Genomic DNA, 24,121 nt, shown 5'->3' with positions numbered 1-24,121 from the left:
ATTTGCACGAAAGAGAAGAAATGAGGGGCTTATTTATGAGAGCCGTGCGTCACTTTTGCACCACATAAGGTGGTACTTGTTCGATGCAGGCTCTCATAAAGATTTATGAAGCCACGCAAAGCCACCCTGGGGTGTTTTTAGTGGCCTCATAAATCATGAGTAAGACGATACAGCGTAAATCGCAGTGTCGCCTTACTCTGCGCCAGGGAGGCGCTCCATAGGCGTTGCGGTAGGTTTTCCCAAGCAGCACCCACGGAATTTGATGCTGCCCCAGATTTACAAACTAATACATACCTGGGGAAGCACCACATTCGTACGCCTCCCAAGGTGAGGCGTAACGAGGAGAAATATGTTTATTTCTTCTTGGTTTTTCCTCTTTCCTTTCTGCAGCACACGTAATAAGAGGAAAACGCCTCATAGGATTGTTTTTGTACAGGAAAAAACAATCCTGCATTCAATGGAGACACTATTACACCATAGTGCAAGGGTGCCTACATTGGCGCTAGGCTGCCAAAATGATGCCAGAGCAGGTAGGAACCACAGGAATGTACCATATTGCTTAAATACGGCGCATTCCTGCCCTTTCACTTTGGCGTAGGACAGCGTAGCAAGGTGCCTTGTGCGGGCTGCCCTATGCCAAAATGCTATAAATGAGGCCCAAAGTTTCTCGAATCTTACATTGACTTCCGAATGACATATGGAACAGCAAAATGTTGGCTCCATTCATACACGTGATAAATACACAATGAATATGTGCAATTAGTACTGCATTTTGTGTTTCCTAACATTATTAATGCAAAGTGTTGCACTTGACATCACTATTGAAGTGCATTCACTGTAAAATTAGAGACTAATGTATACACTGTGTTCATTCATTGTGTTAAATGATGTATACTTCTTAGAAATCTAATGAAAACCATTCTCACACTTTTAAAATGTGTATACTCTAGCAACATAATGTCTTATGTAATGTGTGCACTAATGTTTCATATTTTTATTTGTAATGTAGTTCTTAGTAATATCTATATACGTGCCCTCAAGTTACTTCATCTGTTCGCAATCTGTAATTTGAATCTAATGTACTGTCAGTCTTCATTTAATTGTGGTGGAATGTGCACATGTATATTAAATGTTCACCTTCTATTTAATACATTAACTTGCCGTAATTAAGCCATATCTCCTTCTTCATGAAGTTATGTTTTCCATTTTCAACATGTGTGTCTTTTCCATTCAGGTACATTCACATGTTTTGTTACTTTAAGAATAGACATAACAGTGTATCAGCGATAGAGAGATCCTGAGAAGGAGACACTGACAAGCGACATGGAGAGCCAAAGCGATAAACTGAAAGTTACCATTCAGCACTGGTGCATGGGCTCAGAGGTGACCAAGGGTAATACTGTTCCCATGTCTGGCCTGGGAGGAATCATTAATATTTCAGCTCATAATGTGAGAATGGTAAGGAAAATGGAACCCCTGATGATGCCAATAGAGGGGTGTTGCTTTGAAGGTTCTGGTGGAAATAACTGGAGTTCACACTGTCTGAGAATACACCACTTTCCTTTGGGCTTTGAGAGGCTTAGACCTCTATGCCTCTATGCTTATCCTGTTGATTCTTGTTGAGTGTGGCTTAGACTACCACTCGTTTCCCGGTCCCAAGAAGTCTCTTGACCAAGCTTCTGAAATGCTGACACCATCCCTCACTTTCCGGCATTTTCCTATTGTTTTCTGCGTTTTCCTGATTTTTATATCCTTCTAGAGTATTAAACCACCCTCTTTAATTTGTACTTAATAAAGATGTTGTTAGACTTCACCAATGTTTAGAAGAGAGAATCAGAAACTCTTCTCTGAGCATCAAATTCTGTTATTGATCTGTTGTATTGCTGTGACTGAACCTCTCGTCTGCCGTATTCTGGTATGCATGAACTTCTTTAGGAGGTTGATAAACCTTCATAACTATAGTCACTGATTCCTTGTCCTTATTGATCAGCCAAATGGATTGCACTGTTAATTAAATTTATTGTGCAGCCAAATGGGTTGCACTGTTAATTACATTGATTGAATAAATGTTAATTCCCTTTACTCCTCATTTTGATGGAAAAAGTCCTTCAAATAGTAATGGTAAGATGGTTGGTCTAGTGCTGCATCCCATACCATCGTCACCCATGTGTAATCTGAAGACATGGGACTTTTCACAATAGCACAGCCTTTCCACAATGTTATTTCTCCTGAAGCTGAGAAACAGAGCGGAAAATCAGAACATTTGTGACTTGAGGGCTGGCTTCTCATTTATCTGTGTTTTGATGTGCAGATATGTTCAGCTTAGTATGGTTTGGGATTTTTATACAGCTTTTGTGTTTTTTAAAATAGCTTTCCGATAGTCCTCTTTATAATTGGATATCATGATGAAAATATCACCACCTTGTATGTATGTATATTTCGCTGTGAATATAAGTGGCACAGTCTGAGATAGCTAACTGCTTCGAAGCTCCCCTAACCCTTTGGAGGGAACGCCAATTGGAGCCAGATATGAACAGATTAAGAATTTCATTGGAGCCAATCATGTTATCCTGTGCTTTTATTACACTCCAGAAAAAACAGACCTGTTCTTGTTGTCTGACATATACATTAACTCCTCTCTCTCATGGGTCTTGCAAACGGAGAAATAATGCGGACTGCATTCTCCTTACAGTATCTCAAACTAGAAATATTTATCTGACATGGTGCTGAGATCGGAGGATAGGGTGCAGCCTGGGCCACTGACACCCTCCCACCACAAAAACACAAAAACACAAGATAAGTAAAGCAACCATTTACCTGTCTAAGCCTCTTTTAATGGAAACATCATTGGTGTAATTTTGTTATAATACATTGGATTCTGCAATCCCTTCATAAATATACATTTCTAATACTCAGCGACTAGTGAGCACTCAGCTGCTCGATATTAGAAATTGGCTGTAATAAGTTATTGCAGTTGAGTTCTGACATCACAATACCAGCGGCAAGAGCGAGCAGCCGAGGTGAAAAGCAGGCCAGGTCACAGAGCAGCTCTTTAAAGCAAGGAAAATTAAAGTTGCTTTTCTTTCTTATGTTATGGTATTTATATTTGTAGCTTGCAAAGATACTCCGAAGAGTGTCCCAGCGCGAACCTTGAGAAGTAGAGAGAGCCCATTTAGACAAAGAGGAATGTTTTCCGTTTTTTCTTGAAAAGGCTAGGGCATAGATTCATCAAGCGAAATAGCGATCGCAATAGCTGCGAAACAGCGTTTGCGATTGCAATTTCCGCTACCGCAATTCATTAACTACAAAAGTAGCAAATAGCGAATTTGCAAAACAAACAATCGCAAATCCATTTGTCAACCCACATTGCGATTCTTTTACAGCGATTACACCCATTTTCTGCGAAAAATATTGCGAATTCGCAAATATATTGCAAATCAAATTCATCATAATTCGCAATTTGCGAAAATACCCAAATTCTCAAAAAACGAGTCGCAATTTAAGGAGAAGCTAAACCAGGTGGTAACCATGAAGTCCAATTGTGAAAAAAAAAATTTCAAACAAGAAACAGGTGTAGGGTAAACCAAACACACTTAAGGAGACTCAGTAGTGGCATGAGGAAAGTCACAATGCCAGGTCTCTACATCGTGGCAAGGCGGCTGAGGCTCCAGGCTGCAGCCCAGAACCGACGCAGGATCCAGGAGCGCAACTTCTGGCTGTGGATTACACTCCTGAGACAGACTGAAGAGGAGATCTACTCAAAATACAGGCTCAATGTGGCAATGATAAAGTAGCTCATCAGAGACCTTGACCCCCTGATGCAGCACCCAACACGGAGGACCGATGCCGTGCCCACTCATGTCCATGTCCTGTGCTGCCCGCACCTCCTGCCCTCCGGAAGCTTCCAGGGGATAGTTGCATATGCAGGGGGTATATCACAGAGTACCCTGTCACGCTGCCTACAGAGTGTCCTGGACGCCATGCTGAGCCGGATCCATCACTACATCACCTTCCCAACAAACCAACAGGACTTAACCCAAACTAAACTAGACTTCTATCACACCGCCCATTTCCCCCATGTAATTGGCTGCATTGACTGCACCCACATTCACATCTGTCCACCCTCTGAGACCGAATACATGTCCCGGAACCGCAAGTCATACCACTCCCTCAACATCCAGATGGTCTGCAATGCGAAAACCATCATCACAGACATTGTGGCACAATACCCGGGGAGCACGCATGATTTGTTCATCTTCCGGCACAGCGGCATACACACCTGCTTGGCCATGGGTGACTTTGGCGAAGGACATCTCCTAGGTAAGTACACATGCCCACATACAGTATGTCAAGACCATGTAGCTGCGCATAACATGCACTGACCCTCTGCTCCTATCCTTCAGGTGACAGCGCCTACGGCCTCCGTGAATACCTCCTCACCCCATACCTCAACCCTGCTACACCACAGGAACGGCGTTACAATGCTGCGCACATACACACAAGAAAGGTCATTGAGCGGACATTTGGCATGTTAAAGAGTCGATTCCTCATCCTCCACAAGACTGGCGGAGCCCTCAAATACCAGCCTGAGGTCTGCTGCCGCATCGTGGCCGTGTTTGCCATACTCCACAATATTGCCACCAAGCAGAGGATACCTGTGGAGGTGTCTGGTAATGAGTTGGAGGGGGACAACCTGCCACCTGCACATGTAAATGTAAATGTAAATGTGTTTCGATTTATATAGCGCACTAATCACCCAGGGGTCTCAAGGCGCTTGCTTAGGGAACCCGTCCTGGTATTCCCCTGTGAGATACCCCGGCAGGGTATTCACAAGGTGAAAGCCAGGCATCCCACCGCGAGGGGCCGTAGTGGAGATTAAGCAAGCTATTGCCCAGAGTCGCAGAGTGTGACCCCGTGAGTCGAGTAGGCACCGGAGCGAGAATTGTCGAGTCCGTGGAATTTTTGTGCCCGAGACCCGCCGAGGCGGGGAATCGAACCCTGGTCCACGGCTGATCTCAGCTTCCGGGTCTGCCGCCTCTAACCACTGAGCCACGCTTCTAATCCTGCTGAAGGACACAGGCGCCGTAACAACATCACACTGAACTATTTCTAGTGAACCCATACCCCTCACACAACACTGCACTCATGCATGCCACATGAATTAATGACATGAGGAAGATTTGTGTTCAAAATAAATTCTTATTTTTATGTTCAACAAGCTCTAGATGTGCTTTAAATCATCAAAAAATATTACAACTGTATTGCGTCATACAGGCTCTTGTATCCAGAGAAGGCATGCGTGGTTACATCATCATGGCACTGCCGGTAATGTTTAGCCAGGTACTGGCACCTCCTGCTGGACGCACCCTGTCACCTCTCCAACTCCACATTGGGAGTGTCCGGCCGTGATGCAGAACTGGGCCTGGAACTGCGGCGCCTTTCTGGTAGCACCGGCACAGACAGGCTGCTCAGGCTTGATGTGCCCTCACTGGCATCATCACCCCCCCCTTGCCTGGCCATGGCCGCACACTTGTTGATTCTCAACTGCGGTGGTAACCTGCTCCAGGGCCCTTGCTACATCTTGGCAGCATTGTACCATTTGTAGCTGCATGGCCAGTGACCTGCGCGACAGTTGTGATGTGGCGTTCCCAATGAGGTGGTTCGACCGGGTATAGGCAGATAGCCGGATGAGCAGCTGGCTGTGGCGTCGGCGGGTGATGTCCTGCTGCGCCACCATCAGTTGGTTCTTCTCTTTCACTGCAGCGGTTAGCTCCTGCACACTTTCTGTCAGCTGGTTGATATTGCGTGCAGTTTTGTACAGCTGCAGCTGCATGGCTGCCATGTGCTGTGCCTGCTTGCGGTGCACAGCAAGCATCCGGGCTTCAATTCCTAGCCCTAGATTTTGGGCCTGTTGCTCCATGTCTGGTCATGTGGCCACGGAGCGCTGCTGCCTCTACCAGCCGCTTGCCTGGGCGTGTCTGCCTCCTGGGTGGTGGTGGGGTCTAATCTACTGCCATGCGTGATACCTGGGGTGGTTGAACTCCTACTATGGCAGCAGGGGTGGCCCTGTGCATTTGGGAAGGTGCTGGTACTGGTGCAGGTACAGGTGCATGTGACGGTCCAGGTGCTGGGGCTGTTTGGCTCTCTCCCTCTGTCTCATCTGGAGTCTCCACGATATGGAGTGCCTCGCTATCTGAGGTCTCAGCATCTGCAGCACCTGTGATGTGAATGAGTGCATGATTTATTCTTTTTTCTTTTATTTTAATTTTTCAAAACTCAACATTACATACAAGAAAACAGCAGCAATTTCACTTCTTTCCCCCCCACCCCCACACAGTCCAAAGATTACTACTCAGTTCGAAGAGTCGAATGCCCAGTGCCCAGTGGCACCCATCATGGTCATCTTGTTGCACCCCATCATAGCATCAACAACAGAATTCTCTCCGTGACCCATACCCAGAACTCCCTCCCCTATATCCCTCCCTCCAGCCCGTGGTGTTGTCGCCATTTGGACCAAACTTTCCGAAATTTCTTGGGGCATCCCCTTGCTTTGTAAGTCACTTTCTCGGCTGCCATATATAAGTCCAACCCCCTGCGCCATTCCTCCAATCCCGGGGATTCCGGTGCCCCCCCAGTACTTACCAATGTCTCTTTTCGCCACCACCAATGCAAGAACGAGAAAGATGGTAAGCGTGCGGGTCAGGTCCACTTCCGTTGTCATGCCCAGCAATGCCAGCTTAGGGTCCCGAGGGAGCAGAACCCCCAAAACTTCCTCTAGCTCCTGAAAGACCTGTGCCCAGTAAGTCTGTATTCTGTCACATGCCCAGATCGTATGGTAAAAATCCCCATCGCATTGGTGGCATCGCAGGCATCGAGGGTCGTCCACTTTCCCCATCTTACTAAGTCGTACTCTGTCATAGTAGGTTCTATGAAGCACATTAAATTGAATAAGCCGCAGTCTCGCTTTGATTGCCACCTCCCGGGAATGCATCAGCACTAGTTCCCAGTCCAGGTCCTCCAACTCTCCCACCTCCGCCTCCCACCGTTCTCTGAGGTGCGCCAGGTCTCCCAGCATATTATTTGTCAAGGTTTTATACGTTAAGGAGACCGCCTGCCCCGGTATCTGCTCCTGGAGGAGTTGTCCCTCTAATGGTGCATACTCTGTGATGTCGGTAAGCGTGACGTTTTGGGCTCGCCACGCGTGTCGTAGTTGGATATATTTGAACTGCTGTGTGTTGTGAAGGCCAAACTCGGTTTTAAGGACTTGGAAGGACTTCAGCTCCCCCCTGGCTATCACGTCTCCGATAGTAGAGATTCCAATGTCATCCCACCTCTGAAAGCCTCGTATCTTGTTTAGTTCAGCCAGCCATCGGCAGTGCCACGGCGGGGTCTGTCGTGTGGGCTTCTTTTCCCACCCCATACGTTTAGTTGCCTTAGTCCATGCGGCGAGTGTGAGAGACGTCGCCGATAGGAGCGGGGCTCTTCCAGTGCCACCATAAAGATAGTACAGTATGTTCTTCGGCGACATTTTGGCTATCTCTAGGGCATATGTCGGGTGGTCCGCCGGGGCGTGCAGCCAATTGTTAATAGGCGTCAAATGTTCCGCCCAGTAGTAGGCCTCTAGATTAGGAAGCGAGATCCCCCCACTATATTGGTGTCTCTGGAGTGTAGTCAGGGCCACCCTGGGATGTTTGCCTAGCCAAAGAAAGGACCTTAGATCGGCATGGATCTTAGCAAAGGTCCCGTTCGGGAGTGGGTAGTATTCGTTCTGCAGGGCGTAGAGGAATCTAGGTAAAGTAATCATTTTGTACATGGCCGCTCGGCCCAGAATTGTGAGTGGGAGCAGTCACCAGCGGTCCATATCCGCCACTGCATTAAGCCCGACCCGTCCCACGTTCCTTTGGAATGATATATTCCTGTCCAGGGTTATATAGATCCCCAGGTACTGGAAGCCTTCCGTAGTCGTCAGCAGTCTCTCCGGTAGACAACCCCACCGGTCCCGTCCCCCGGGTCGTAAAGGATGGATTTATGCCAGTTGATTCTATGACCCGCCTGCCCACCATAGCGCTCCAATTCCCGGAATAACTCCGGGATGGTGGTCTCTGGTCTCGTAATGTATAGCAAGACATCATCTGCATAGAGCGAGATCTGTTCTTGTGCCGGGGTCGTGTCATTGCCTGCGAAACCAGAGATGCCCTCGTTCTGTCGAATCCGCGCTGCTAGGATTTCTATGGTGAGTGTAAATAGGAGGGGGGACAGGGGACAGCCCTGTGGGGTGCCTCTTTGGATCTGGAATGAATGAGTGCATGATTAATGATATGATTCTGGCACCTGGCATGTAGCAACATGCATGCAGGCTTGCATTCCCTGACTGGCTTTAGGGGTATGTTTCACTTGACTGTTATGGCTGTGTGTGGCTATCAGGGCACATTGTCACACTACAGGTCCCACAATGCAATTGGGCGTTTGTGATGGGCAGGGACTGCATTACTGGGGTTACCAATATGGCTTGCTCTTGGGGCATGGGCATTGTTAGGGGGCGGGGTCGCAGTTGCATGGCTCTTACCTTGTGATTGGTGTGTGGCTCGGGAGGTGTCCAGCTGAGTGACCCCCACGCAGGCTGCAGGGTTGATGGTGTCCTCCACCAAGTCCTCCAGTGGTGTGTTTGCGGGAACTGTGGACTCTCCTCCTCCCGTGGCCAGTCTCTCCCCCAGCCTCTCCGCAATGCGCTCCTTGGCACGGCCTCTGAGGTCGTACCACCTCTTCTTGAGGTCATCGATTGACCGCTGTATCACTCCATCGGCGTTGACTTTTGCCCTGACACGCTGCCAGATGCGCCTTTTGTCAGCCTCGGGCACCTTCCGGGAAAGCTTTCTGAAAAGCTTGTCATGGTCCCTGCTGACTCCCTCGATCAAGTATTCCAGCTCTTGTTCGGAGAACTTGATTTTCCGCTTCGCTTCCTGACAGTTTCACTGGATCCTGCTGCATCCTGGGACATTGTAGTTTCAATGTGTGTCCTGTCTTGGGACTGCAGGGTGTGTCTCCTGGAGCTCAGTGCTGTGCCTCCGCCTCTATCCAGCTCTGTGTTCCAAATGAGTCATGGAGCTGCCTACTTCCTGGTTGTGATCTCATCATTGTGCTCAAAATGCGACTTCCCGTTTTGCGAAATCGCAATTTGGGGTTGGGAAACAGCCGATTCTGCGATTTAATAGCGATTTTGGGAAATTTGCATACGGCAATTGCGGGCGATTGCGGGCGATTGCGAATCGCACTTGATTGGCGATTTTGATGATGCATCCCATTCTGCGAATTCTAGATAGCGATTTGGTATTTTTCGCTATTTAGAATTCGCAGAGTGGGTACTTGATGCATCTGGGGGGTGGGTTCCTGAGAACTATTTGCTCTATTTTTCTAGCTTACAGTTACTAGCCAAAATAAAAGATTTATTTTTTGCATTCCTTAGAAAATTATAGCAGAGGTTATAATAATTTTCCATGTTTTTACACATTCTGAGTTACTGCATATATTTTTTTTAAACTGGCCTTTATTGAACTGTTTCTAATATATTTTTGCAACAAATATCTTATAGGTTTTTGAGGTGTTACATTTTGCACTAGAGGTTCTATTTTTATTCTTCATGTTTGCAAACAAGCTCTCTCTTTATGAAAGAGCTACACACCAAGGTTTTAAGTTTGTTCGAAAGGTGATTGTGTGTCCATGCATTATGTGGGATAAAGTACACCCTGCTGTATATGATAAGGAGATTGCAAGTCACCTCAGAGTGCTATAAGCTTATAAAAGAACTTGGCCTTCAGCCTTGTTTCTCTATATGGTTATGGAATTTCTCAGTGACTTGCAATATCCTTATAATTTATGGCCGGAAGCACTTTATTCCTTATATAATGTGGAGCTATCATTTAGATGAGCGCCTAATGTTATAAAGCTAATGGGGTATTTGGGTTCTTATCATTGCCTACAATGGAATATATAAGTTAATAAAACAATAAGTTTCAACCCACCCCATATTCCTGTACTGGCAATCCAGTTATAACATTTACTCTTTTTACCCCTCCCAGTCTGCAATAGACCCTATGCCTCAGTTCGAGAGGAACCACAATAGCTCTGGTGTTACCAGCTGACTCAGTTGCTAGTGCCTACCATCTCCCTATGTTGCATCATAATTAACTCCTCCAAATCCTTCTTAGGGCATGTCACTCACCCAAAAATATGCATTGCATCATAATTAGATCATCCTTCTTAGGGAATGTGACTCAACCCAAAATAATATTCACTTGGTGCCAGTCACTTAAATCAACATGTTGACTGTGACATGCATCACAGTGTAGCATAACTGTTTTGTATCATCTTCATTCAGTCTCCAATTCATCATGTTAGATTGGGCTGCCCCTGGGGATGGATGGTGAAAAGAGAGCATCCTCCTCGTCCCATCTATCTAAGCACTCAACTTCCCCTTGTTTATAACACATCGGTGGGTGGGATATTGTGATTGGTTTGTCGGATAGGACACAACTCTGACCTAAAATGACCTCAAAACCTTGCAGAATACTAAAAACTAACATCATATGCCAAAGTGTTTTCCTTTATGTATGAAACCTATCAGCCAGATACAGCATCTCCTCAAATTATATATATGTCATGATCCCAATATCTGATTACCAATTCATGAAATTTGTGACTCACATTTTCCTTACACTACAAAGTCTTTAAACTGTTCAGGGTAGAATGCTTACCCACAATCCAGATTCTGATATTCCGCTGTCAGAGGTAAGGACGGCTGTTTCCGGAAGTCAGAATGTCACCAAACACTGTAATATGCTGTAGGCAAGAGACCTTGAGAAGCTGCTACCACCTCTGGAAGAAAAAGCAAAAGGTGTCTTAAAACCATCTTGCTCACTACATGTAAGTCACCACTAAGATAGGCCCTAGGTAGGTCAATGGGCAGGAGGCAGTGTATTTAAAAAGTTAGATATTTCTATCGAATTCCAAGCACTGTTTTTGGATTTCATTTTTAAAAATTCATATCTCAAGTTCTACTTATTGGATCATTGTCATTGTGGTCTTGTTTTACTCAGATAAATATTTTCTATTTTTCTACACTGGTGTGGAGTTTTTTGTGTTGTTTTCACCGTGTTACTGTAATTAAAGTGTGCACAAATACTTTACACGTTGCCTTTTAAGTTAAGCCCGCCTACTCTCTGCCAAGCTACCAGAGAGTGAGCACGGGTTAATTTATGGTTTGTGTCTGACTTACCTTGACTAGAATTATGGCTCCTGCATGGACAGGGTGTATACTCTGCCAACCAGAAAAATTCTACCTGTATCTTAATCATTTATAGCTATTTTTTTCTTCATCTAAGGGTTTTTATCATCGTCTACTGTATGTTACCAGCTCCTTTGTTGTTCATTATGCTTTCATTTGAGTTCCTTTTGGAGTTAGAAATTAAAATGCCTTCGCAATAACCCTTCTTCTTGGTGTGGTTCTAAATGCTTTCAGCTCACTACCATTGCTCTTGCTTCTTCGGCTTTTCAAGTCTTTTTCATCCTCTTTCCTCTTTCTGTGTGCTCTAAAGTTCTCTAAAACAACTTAATTTATGCCTCTACACTTCAAGTGTGTCATTCTTATATGCTTTCTCTGCTTTACTCCTCTCCTTCTCTTTCATGTCCTCCTTTTCTCCCTTCACTCATTTCTCCTATTCTGTTCCTTTCCATGCTGTTGTTTACGCCTTTTCCTTTTTATCTGGGAGCTGCTCTGCAAGGCTGTGCCCTCTGGATGAATTACAGTGCAACGTCTTATCCCTTATAGTGCTACTTGTTTATCATGGTCTCAGTTCCCTATCCTGGAGGGATCACTATTGGCATTCCACAGTCTCTTGCAACACAAAACAAATATCCCTATATACCTTTCTCTAGCCTCTTCACCTTTGGTTGGTATTCATCCCCCTTACTTGCTTCTGTACTGTCAAAGGAAGCTCACTAATCAAGGAAAAATAAAATAATTATACCAATGATGATAATGATAACAAGAACAATACTAATATAATATTAACAATAATAATAATAATAATAATAACGACTATGCTCTTTAATAAACTCTTGCTTTTAACACATTCGCTGTGGCGGCAATTCCGCCGCAGCACTAGGGGGCAGGGGGGCCGCACGGCGCTCCCATGCTCGTGACGGAACCGCTCTGTCACAAGCCTCGGGCGCGCTGTGCTTGTGGCGGAGCGGCCCCGTCATGGCCCCGCCCGCTTAATGGAACATCCAGCGTAGGCGCGAAATCAGCGCTGCGCAGGCGCGCCGAGCGGGCCATAGCGGAACCGCTCCGTCACCAGCACAGGCTGGTGACGGAGCAGTTCTGTCACCAGCATGGAAGGGGTTAAAACAACGTGAATGAAAGTGAAACCACTCCCCTGGGAATTCTGCCCCTTAGGAATCTACAAATGGTTTGACTTTCAAAAACTTGCGCCCTATGGGCAACTAGTGGTGAAAATAATCTGCATAAATGCACCACCAGGGAGCTAAGATCTGAAAATTTAAATCCACTAAAATTGCTTTAAAAAACTCTGGTTCAGCTAATCCTCCATTCACAAAAACTAAAACCATATACAGCAAGTGCTGTTGGTGCTCTTCCTTCTGTCACCTTCCTTCCATGTGCTTGCTCCTCATTCTTTCTGTTTTCCCTTGTCTTTCTTCATCCTTTTCACCTGCCACTTGCTGTCTTTGTTCCCCACCAGCCACACAGTGCAGACTGTGTGTCAAGGGCTAAAATAAGCTCAGTAATTGTGTCTCACAAAAATATGTGCATGAGTAGCTACTTAACATACACATGATAGTACATAGTGTTAGTATGCCAATTGGTCACCTTGGATTTGGGACGATTGGAACAGGAAGTGAGAAGTGACCCTCCTCCTGACAACCATCCACCTGCTCACACAATGCACAATGGCCCCCACCTTGTAGTTTGGAGCTTGTGTAGGGGCCATTATGCAGCAAGCATACATTCTCAAATTTGCAATTTATTCTCTTTACAACTCCATAAGATTGCCAGTGCCACAGAGAAAATGAGAAAACAATATTTAAATTACAGGGAATCTACGCATTTTCTGGTTCAGAATACAGAAAATATGAGGCAATTTGCAAAGTTTTCACACAATGCAATGCAGCATTTAAAGTTTCTGAGTTCAGTTGTGTGAAAGGGAGATAGTAAAACAGCACCATGTCTGTTAACATATCTCTCTCTCTCTCTCTCTCTCTCTCTCTCTCTCTCTCTCTCTCTCTCTCTCTCTCTCTCTCTCTCTCTCTCCTCTCACTCTGTCTGTGTTGGTGCACTGTAAGCTTCTATGTGCAGCTGCACAGAACCTTGCACAATAGTGATTAGGCTTCTGCATGAAGGAGACCCTTCCAGTACAAAATTATAAGCTTTGACATAGTTTAACAGTTTAGAACTTTGTATGTATGCTGTACTGTACAACAAACATGCAAAGTTGGAAAATGTATGAGAAAAGAAACCTTTTCTTTAACGTTGTGCCTTTCACAAGCAGTTTAAATGTCATCACCGGAAGGAGACTAGATGCTCCCAGTAAGTGAATCTGCAGGGTGTAATCTTTCACAAATGTTTGACTACAAGGCCACCCACGTTCACCTTCTCCATGATCTGTTACCTAGTTTAATACAGGGACTGCTTCAAATACACACTAAGTGCAGCTACAATTGGCAAGAGAAAAAGGCTTGTACCAAGGGATATATGGTGTGCATGTGTGCCTGCTTGGCAATAGGGATCCCTGCTCCTTTTCATAAAGCCACTGACCCTGTTGGGCCAGACTGGCTGAAACTTGTCGACCTAATAGTTGCAGGAGTGATGATGACTTCCGTTCATCACTCGGTTTTTTGATCATCCTGTCACCCTCATGATCAAATAAAGGTATCCCCTTGGTGAGGATTCCTGGAATGTTTTTATCTTTATTATTTTTTGTGTGTATCCCACCTCAGCCCTCATTCTTATAGGATCCAGTTATCTCACTGATGAAGCTGACCTGCCACTAGAGAATGCAGTGATGTGGTGGAATGCCTGATGAAGAAGTGTGACATTCAGGGGATTGTGTGAGGCCATACCTTTCAAATTTCTGAATTGATTTTCAAGTGGTTAGGATTAAGGTTCTACTTTGTCTAATGAATGAAAGATATTGCCAAGGTCGATAGGGTCTCTCAGAATTGGCTAAACTCCCAATGATGATCCATGAATGTCTCATTCACCTTTTTGTGATTTGTAATTTTGGGCCATATGTAGGTAAAAGTGAAATTCCGAATTCTAAATACCGAATTTTACCGATTCGGTATTAAGAATTTGGAATCTCCGATGTAGGTAAAAATTCGGTATTTTTTACTGAATCGGTAAAATTCGGAAAAATCATTACCGATTCCTTAATACCAATCGGTATTACCGAATCTGTATTACCAATCGGTAAATACCGAATCGGTAATTCAAAACACCAGCAATTGAGGAATCAGCCAATCCTGTGCATCCACCCCACCTCCCAACCAGGAAGTGGCCACACCCTTGCAGGTGCACTGAATCAGAACCTTCTGGAGAGGCTGGGAGTGCAGAGGAGAACACAGGAGCCACTGGGAGAACTTTTCCTGCAAAACCTGCACAATAGCTAACAAGGAGACAGACAAAGAAGGTGCTGAAAGGAAGAGAAAGTTAAAATTCAGCAAAAGGGAGCTTCAGGTCCTGATTGAGGTGGTGGTCAAACAACATACAAAGATGTTTGGGAAACAGTCCTTGCAAGTGGCTGAATCAGAGAAAAGAAAGATCTGGCTGGGAATACAGGCACAAGTGAATGCCATAGGAGTGACCCCCCGGGAAATTGAAGTACTAATAAAATGTGGTATGATGTCGAGAACCTCACAAAAAAGAAGAAGGCCGAGATTAAAAAACAAGCCAGACAGACAGGAAGAGGAAGGAACAGGGGACCTGCACTGACTGCACTTGAAAAGCTTGTGGAGTCCACCATAGAGCCTGAAAGCGTCTGCGGAATCGGGGATGCAGACAGCTCAGCCAGAGCTGACAACAAACAAGGTAAGAAGCATGCACACCAATCTGCGTACCCCATTCCCTATCCCCATTCCCCAATGAAGCTGTGTGAATCCCACTCCAGTACAGGTTTTACTAAACACCAGCAATGCATTATGGGAGATGTTATCAGTGTAACACATATCATGGCAGTCATCCCACTGAACACCAAGGTATGTGACACACATCAGTGATAAGCAAGCAGACGACAGAAAGATATTGTGCCAGAAATGAAAATGTAATATTGCTACGTAGGGCTGCTAGACTAGTGAGCTAATGTACAATATGTGTCCACAGACGAGACGTCGCGCAGATCTGCACAAGACAAGTCAGGAAGGGCACCCCAGAAGAAGAGATCGGAGGAGGGCAGTGCAAGTGCAGGGCACACTATACCTCCACCACTGGCATCACCACCACTGCCAGCATCACCACCACTGCCAGAATTACCAGCAGCAACACCACCGGCAGTGGCAAGACCCAGGAGGCATGCAGTTGCCACACTCCAAGAGATGGAGTTGACCTTGGAAGACACCAGGGGTGGTGAAATCTCGACAGTGCCAGTGGATGGCAGTAATGCAGGGTCGCAGTGCACCTCAGAGAGAGCACACACAGGTGCCAGACGCCGCAGGGCTTGGGAATCCAGTCCACAGTTGCAGGGTGAGGAGCATGGTGTATTTGCAGGGCTGGAGGCAAACATGGTCAAGGTTCAGCGCTTGCAAAGGAAGGCAATACAGTCTGTACAGCGGCAAATGAGACACCTAAACACTAACATAGTGAACATTGAGAAGGGCATCAGCACTAAGACCTCCACGCTGGCTGAGGGCATGAAGGAGAGGGCTGAGGGCACGAGGGACATGCCCCAGTCAGTGATGCTGCTGAGCAGCAAACTTGATGAGGACAGGATGGCACCGCGCAGGGAGAGGCAGAAGATGGCAAACCATACAAAGGCAGTTAACCGCCTCTCAACTGCCACTTCTCTGCTCTGCAGGCGTTCCGTGGCCATGCAGGAAGTGATGGCACACTGCAGCCATGTGTCTCTAGGGGGCTTGTCAAAGTCACAACTGCACTTGAAGTGCTACTAACAACTCAGACTGCTAATACTGGTGCAGTTGATGTGGGGGACAGTGAGGAGATGACCAGTTGCAGCAGCATAACGCCCCCTGCAACTGAGACCAGGAGCAGCAGCAGACATCATGGGGCTGGCACTGGATCCATAGCCAGTGAAGACAGTCTGCTGGGGGAATCCAGCAGTGTTGTGTGTGGCCGCAGGCGTCAATGCAGCCCACACTTTGTGTACTTAATTGGGTGACTTAACCCATGACATCCTCTTAGGGTTGTCACAAATTGGACTGGCAAGTTGAGCCCTTTGTGTAGTGGCGTAGTGCCAAAATATTAAACTACATCATTCAAATGCCACAACAGGCTGTGTCTCCTTACTTACTCAAAAATAGTTGCGTGTGATCTCTGCCCGTCTTTGTCTCCCATCTGGTGCTGGCGCCACTCCTGAGGCGTTGGGCTCTGGCTCAGCAAATTCATCATCATCGTACTCAGAATCCGTTAATTCAACTTCTGTACCTTTCTTAGTGGCAAGGTTGTGCAGCTTAGCACAAGTTGCAATGATTTTGCAGCAGATGATGGGTGTGTACTGACTTTTGTGGAGGCAGCGGAACCTGCTTTTCAATAGTTCAAAAGTGCGCTCCACAATGTTGCGTGTTGATTTGTGTGCCGCATTGTATCGTCTCCCACTTGGGGTTGATGGGTGTAGGTAAGGAGTGAGGATGAATGAACGCACAGCATAAGCGCTATCACCTTGGTGAGAAAGAGAGTGCCATTAATTGCAAGCACCAACACATTCATCTGCAGTATCCATCAGGATGTGTCACAGTGATTTACCTAGCAGGTATCCTTCTCCAAATTCTCCCGCAGCCTGGCGTGTGTAGATCCCACTGTTTTGGAAAATGTATGAGTCGTAGGTGCTCCCTGGAAATTTGGCCACAATGTCGGTGATTATGTTGGATGCATCTCAGATTACCTGCACATTTATGGAGTGGGTGGATTTTCTGTTTCTGTAGATATACTCAGTTGCTGCCGGTGGGCAGATTGGAATGTGTGTCCCATCAATGCACCCTATGACATGAAGGAACTGTGCCATTTGGTAAAAGTCTGTCTTGGTTTTCAGTAGTTCCGCCTGTGTGTTTGCGAAGCTTATGTAGTGATGCATTCTCTGCATCGTGGCATCTAGGTACTTCTTGAAGAAAGGGGACAGGTAACTCTGTGACACCCCACCTACCGCAGCTATCAAGCCCTGGTAACTGCCAGATGCAAATAGGTGTAGGCTACAGAGCACCTGCACATGTGGTGGTGTGGCCTGCACCATTGGTGTTGGATGCTCCAGGAGTGGGTGCAGGTCACTTATCAGGTCCAGGATGGTGTGGGGGTGTAGCATGCACCTTTCATGGATCCCAGCCTCAATCAGTTGGAAGAGTGTGATGCTCTGTCTGTAAACGTGCTCCTCCCATCTCCAGATCCTCACTCCTGCTGCCTGTAGCCGTAGCCGCCTTGCAATTACATAGAAGGATGCCATAGTGATCACACTGTTGCATTTTGGGACGGCTTATAAACACTGCACCTGATTACCACATGCTTTCAGTCAGTGTTAATTACCGACTCCTAAATACCGAATTTTATGAAATTCGGTAGTACCGAATTTTCCTACATCTCTTATCGGTTTTACCGTTTCTTGTTTACCGATTCGGTATTTGGGTGTTCAGTAATTCCGATTTGGTAAATTAGAAATCGGTAATAAGGAATCTGTATTTACCGATTCCTAATTACCGATTCCTTCCCTACATCGCGCATGCCTATATACCAGTCGGTAACTGTGAAATTTACCGATTTTCACCGTTACCGACCGGTATGTGGGTCACCAACATATGGCCCTTTATTCTGCCAATCCAAATTTACCAATGTGAGTGGATAGAGATTTTCATAAAAAATCATGATTAATTACATGGGAATGCCAATGTACCACCCCTTCATTCAAATTATCAAAAAGTAGAGCACATCACTACTTTGCGTTACTTTGGGGCTTCTTTCCAGCACAAAACATGTTTTGCACTGAAGGTAAATGCCAAAATCAACACTTTGCTCTGGTCTGCATAATTTTTATGATGCAAACCGCGAGCAAAGTCTTGATAAGTTTGGCCCTCTGTGCTGATGCAAATACGGTGCAAGTGTACGTTTGTACCGTTTTCTTTCATGAGCAACGTGGACTTGACCAAACAGTTTGACTCCAGTACATAATATGTAACAATCATTTCAAAGCTCACAACGAACAAACTAATTTGCTGTGTTTGCAAAATAGGGAATACATGTGTATCAGCCGCGGTCTGTGCAGGTGACCAGTGGTGAGGCGGTGGGGCGGTGGGACCGGGTGGGGGGATTCTGGCGGACAATGCTGAGGGAAACATTTATTATTTGTTTATTTAATTTTCCCTCTGCATCGTGCAACGGAATCCCCCCACCCAGCCTCACTGCCCCACCGCTGTTCAGGCCCGGACTGGCCGTTGCGGGCACCGGGCAATTCCCCGGTCGGCCGCAAGGGTGAGGGCCGTTTTTGGGTGCAAAATCGGCCCTGTAACAAATTAGGCGGAAAAGCGGCCCTGGTAAAGAGCTCGGTGGCGTTCCGTGGCCATGCAGGAAGTGATGGCACACTGCAGCCATGTGTCTCTAGGGGGCTTGTCAAAGTCACAACTGCACTTGAAGTGCTACTAACAACTCAGACTGCTAATACTGGTGCAGTTGATGTGGGGGACAGTGAGGAGATGACCAGTTGCAGCAGCATAACGCCCCCTGCAACTGAGACCAGGAGCAGCAGCAGACATCATGGGGCTGGCACTGGATCCATAGCCAGTGAAGACAGTCTGCTGGGGGAATCCAGCAGTGTTGTGTGTGGCCGCAGGCGTCAATGCAGCCCACACTTTGTGTACCTAATTGGGTGACTTAACCCATGACATCCTCTTAGGGTTGTCACAAATTGGACTGGCAAGTTGAGCCCTTTGTGTAGTGGCGTAGTGCCAAAATATTAAACTACATCATTCAAATGCCACAACAGGCTGTGTCTCCTTACTTACTCAAAAATAGTTGCGTGTGATCTCTGCCCGTCTTTGTCTCCCATCTGGTGCTGGCGCCACTCCTGAGGCGTTGGGCTCTGGCTCAGCAAATTCATCATCATCGTACTCAGAATCCGTTAATTCAACTTCTGTACCTTTCTTAGTGGCAAGGTTGTGCAGCTTAGCACAAGTTGCAATGATTTTGCAGCAGATGATGGGTGTGTACTGACTTTTGTGGAGGCAGCGGAACCTGCTTTTCAATAGTTCAAAAGTGCGCTCCACAATGTTGCGTGTTGATTTGTGTGCCGCATTGTATCGTCTCCCACTTGGGGTTGATGGGTGTAGGTAAGGAGTGAGGATGAATGAACGCACAGCATAAGCGCTATCACCTTGGTGAGAAAGAGAGTGCCATTAATTGCAAGCACCAACACATTCATCTGCAGTATCCATCAGGATGTGTCACAGTGATTTACCTAGCAGGTATCCTTCTCCAAATTCTCCCGCAGCCTGGCGTGTGTAGATCCCACTGTTTTGGAAAATGTATGAGTCGTAGGTGCTCCCTGGAAATTTGGCCACAATGTCGGTGATTATGTTGGATGCATCTCAGATTACCTGCACATTTATGGAGTGGGTGGATTTTCTGTTTCTGTAGATATACTCAGTTGCTGCCGGTGGGCAGATTGGAATGTGTGTCCCATCAATGCACCCTATGACATGAAGGAACTGTGCCATTTGGTAAAAGTCTGTCTTGGTTTTCAGTAGCTCCGCCTGTGTGTTTGCGAAGCTTATGTAGTGATGCATTCTCTGCATCGTGGCATCTAGGTACTTCTTGAAGAAAGGGGACAGGTAACTCTGTGACACCCCACCTACCGCAGCTATCAAGCCCTGGTAACTGCCAGATGCAAATAGGTGTAGGCTACAGAGCACCTGCACATGTGGTGGTGTGGCCTGCACCATTGGTGTTGGATGCTCCAGGAGTGGGTGCAGGTCACTTATCAGGTCCAGGATGGTGTGGGGGTGTAGCATGCACCTTTCATGGATCCCAGCCTCAATCAGTTGGAAGAGTGTGATGCTCTGTCTGTAAACGTGCTCCTCCCATCTCCAGATCCTCACTCCTGCTGCCTGTAGCCGTAGCCGCCTTGCAATTACATAGAAGGATGCCATAGTGATCACACTGTTGCATTTTGGGACGGCTTATAAACACTGCACCTGATTACCACATGCTTTCAGTCAGTGTTAATTACCGACTCCTAAATACCGAATTTTATGAAATTCGGTAGTACCGAATTTTCCTACATCTCTTATCGGTTTTACCGTTTCTTGTTTACCGATTCGGTATTTGGGTGTTCAGTAATTCCGATTTGGTAAATTAGAAATCGGTAATAAGGAATCTGTATTTACCGATTCCTAATTACCGATTCCTTCCCTACATCGCGCATGCCTATATACCAGTCGGTAACTGTGAAATTTACCGATTTTCACCGTTACCGACCGGTATGTGGGTCACCAACATATGGCCCTTTATTCTGCCAATCCAAATTTACCAATGTGAGTGGATAGAGATTTTCATAAAAAATCATGATTAATTACATGGGAATGCCAATGTACCACCCCTTCATTCAAATTATCAAAAAGTAGAGCACATCACTACTTTGCGTTACTTTGGGGCTTCTTTCCAGCACAAAACATGTTTTGCACTGAAGGTAAATGCCAAAATCAACACTTTGCTCTGGTCTGCATAATTTTTATGATGCAAACCGCGAGCAAAGTCTTGATAAGTTTGGCCCTCTGTGCTGATGCAAATACGGTGCAAGTGTACGTTTGTACCGTTTTCTTTCATGAGCAACGTGGACTTGACCAAACAGTTTGACTCCAGTACATAATATGTAACAATCATTTCAAAGCTCACAACGAACAAACTAATTTGCTGTGTTTGCAAAATAGGGAATACATGTGTATCAGCCGCGGTCTGTGCAGGTGACCAGTGGTGAGGCGGTGGGGCGGTGGGACCGGGTGGGGGGATTCTGGCGGACAATGCTGAGGGAAACATTTATTATTTGTTTATTTAATTTTCCCTCTGCATCGTGCAACGGAATCCCCCCACCCAGCCTCACTGCCCCACCGCTGTTCAGGCCCGGACTGGCCGTTGCGGGCACCGGGCAATTCCCCGGTCGGCCGCAAGGGTGAGGGCCGTTTTTGGGTGCAAAATCGGCCCTGTAACAAATTAGGCGGAAAAGCGGCCCTGGTAAAGAGCTCGGTGGCATCCCCCCCCTCCCCCAGGGGGAGGAGGGGGGGCCGGAGGAGCACTTTGCCAGGGCCGGTTTTGGTTCCCAGTCCGGCCCTGCCGCTGTTACCTATACGGACCGCGGCTGATCTGTATTAAATTTAGAATGTGAAAGATGCAGCTATGCTTCGGCTAAAACTAGTTTTCCTTTTTTTTTAAAAGGACTGCAGGATAAACAGTTCAAACTCTACGTGATCTTCTTAGAGAAAAAGAATGATGAAAAACTGAATTTGCTTCTTTTTTGCACAAGTGCAAGTCATCTCCACTCTGACCCCTTCTCTTATGACCCCATTGAGCCAAGCTCTTAGAAACTGGCCAATAAGGCTGCTGTCCCTAACGCAGGCAATAAAACACCCCAGCCTTTGTAAAGTAGAAAATTCTCTCTGTGCTTCGAGCCACAGGCAGCAGTCTTATTAAGTGACCCAGCCAGGAAAGGCCACCGATAAGTGGGTGAGCTGCTAAAGATTGCTCCACTCAAAACAGCAGCAGCACAGAGGCCCTAACTAGATTTACCACACACACCGCCATGAATACATTTAAAAGGTCGGGACAACACAGACAGTTTTATTGCTTTCTCTTATTGCCTTTTATTTCAGAAGCTCTTTTATCTCCATGTAGTGACCTTTTGCCGAATTTCTTAAACATTTTTTTTTAAAAACAGATATTACATTTAGCTCTAATGGAATCCCGTGGGGCTCTAAAACCTTTTTTCGTAATGATTTATTCCACCCTCCGATCTGCTTAGTGTAGCTTTTTTTCAAATCATAATTCAGTCAGGAGGAGACGGGACACAGGACCACTGACATATGAAATTGAAAATTGTTTGATTTCCTTGGAATTTAGGCCACTTATGAAGAAGAATGCCATCGCGCGTTCCAGTTTTCGGATGCAAATGACATATTGTGACTGTCTGGGCTCGCCTCTGTCTCGCAGCGATGCTCGCAGATTAAGTTTAATTACAGTGCAACATCTCAGTGCACGCTGGCTGACTCGATTGTCATTTGCAAAGGGTGCAATAGCTGTGAAGCTTCTTTTGCAGTGCCACAGTGACTGACAGTGATGAAACAGTGTTATAGAAGGCCACCACAGCCAAACAATAAGGTTGCTTTTGTGATAGTGTGGTGAAATATTGCAAGAGGTACACAAAGCATCTTTCAAAGAATGGAGCAAAGTTTCATTGTCGTAGATGTGACTTGCACAGTCACTTTGTGCCTTTTTTTAATTGTGTGCAGAATTTACCCATCATAGGTAACACCGGCATACTTTGAATATCAAAAGCAGTGCTTGATTTGAGCGGGTGTGTACTGGTGGGGCCCAACAGGACTTAGCTTTGGGTACCGGCACTAACTTTTTGCTCATCAGACTTTTACCTAGACCTAGAAATGCAAATACATTGGAGGAAAGGAGGCAGGAGAGAAAGATGTAAAAACAGTGGCAGAGGGCGAAAACAAGGACAAAAACAAGAACCTGCAAGAATGAACTAAAGGGACAGGGAGTGTCTGATGGAAAGAGGCACGAGGAGGAATCAAGAATATGGGGCTCATTTACACGAGATCTGAACCGCTGGAGAGTCACTTTTTTGATGATCCAATTTCGCAGGCCTCTCAATCATATCTGTGGCCTCATAGATATGGACTAAGGCAAAGTGGTGCAAAGCACTGCGCTGTTTTACTCTGCGTTAAGGAGGCATTCCATGGGCGCTACAGTGGATGTTCCCACGCAACACCCATGGATTTTGACTTTGCCCCAGATTTACAAACTCACGTAAACCTGGGGCAGCACCAAAACTTGCACCTCCCAGAGCAGGTGTAACAAGGAGAAATGTTTTAATTCCTCCTCATTTTTACATTTTTCCATGTGTGCTGAACAAGGAAAGCGCCTCTCAGGATTGTTTTTGTGCAGTGAGGTTCATCCTGCACACAATCAATCCTGACAACAATGCGGAAACCCTTGCACCATGGTGCAAGGATGCCTGCGTTGGCAATAGGTACTAAATTGTGTGTCAGCGCTGACTGAAAAAGACAGGAATACACTGATTCTCATAAATACAGTAGATTTCTGGCCTTTCAACTTGGCATTGGGCAGCACAGCAAAAAGATTTGCGGAGCTGCTGTACGCCAATTTGTTTATAAATATGCCCCTATGTTCCTTGGTATTCAGCTACCTTGATATTCTTCAGTGCCGTCTGATGGCTTTGGAAAAACATTGGGTATCAGCACTTATTATTTTACAAATTGAACACTGATGAAAAGTATATTAGATGATGCTGGGGCTTAATTACCAATAAAAATAAAAAAATATGGACAGATATGAAATGAAATGAATTTGTACTTGTATAGCGCACTTATACCCTGAGGTGTCTTGGCGCTGTACGCATACCGCTATGCCTCCTGGCTTTTCCCTGTGAAATGCCCACTCCTGTGTAGAATCACAATCTCACCACATTACTATGTACTAGACTAGATAAAGACATTTCCCTGATTTTAACTGTGCCATGATAATTGTTAATTTTTGTGTTTAACACTGATTGCACGTTAAGTGTTTTAAAAAAAAATTATTGTAGGATTTATTGTATTTTTACTTTGCTATGTTTTAATAAATACAGATCTTTTTTATAAATTTTCCTTGCTT

This window comes from Lissotriton helveticus, chromosome 6 (genome assembly GCF_964261635.1).
Source record: "Lissotriton helveticus chromosome 6, aLisHel1.1, whole genome shotgun sequence".
NCBI classification, from domain to species: Eukaryota; Metazoa; Chordata; class Amphibia; order Caudata; family Salamandridae; genus Lissotriton; species Lissotriton helveticus.
This window is presented reverse-complemented; position numbering follows the sequence as displayed.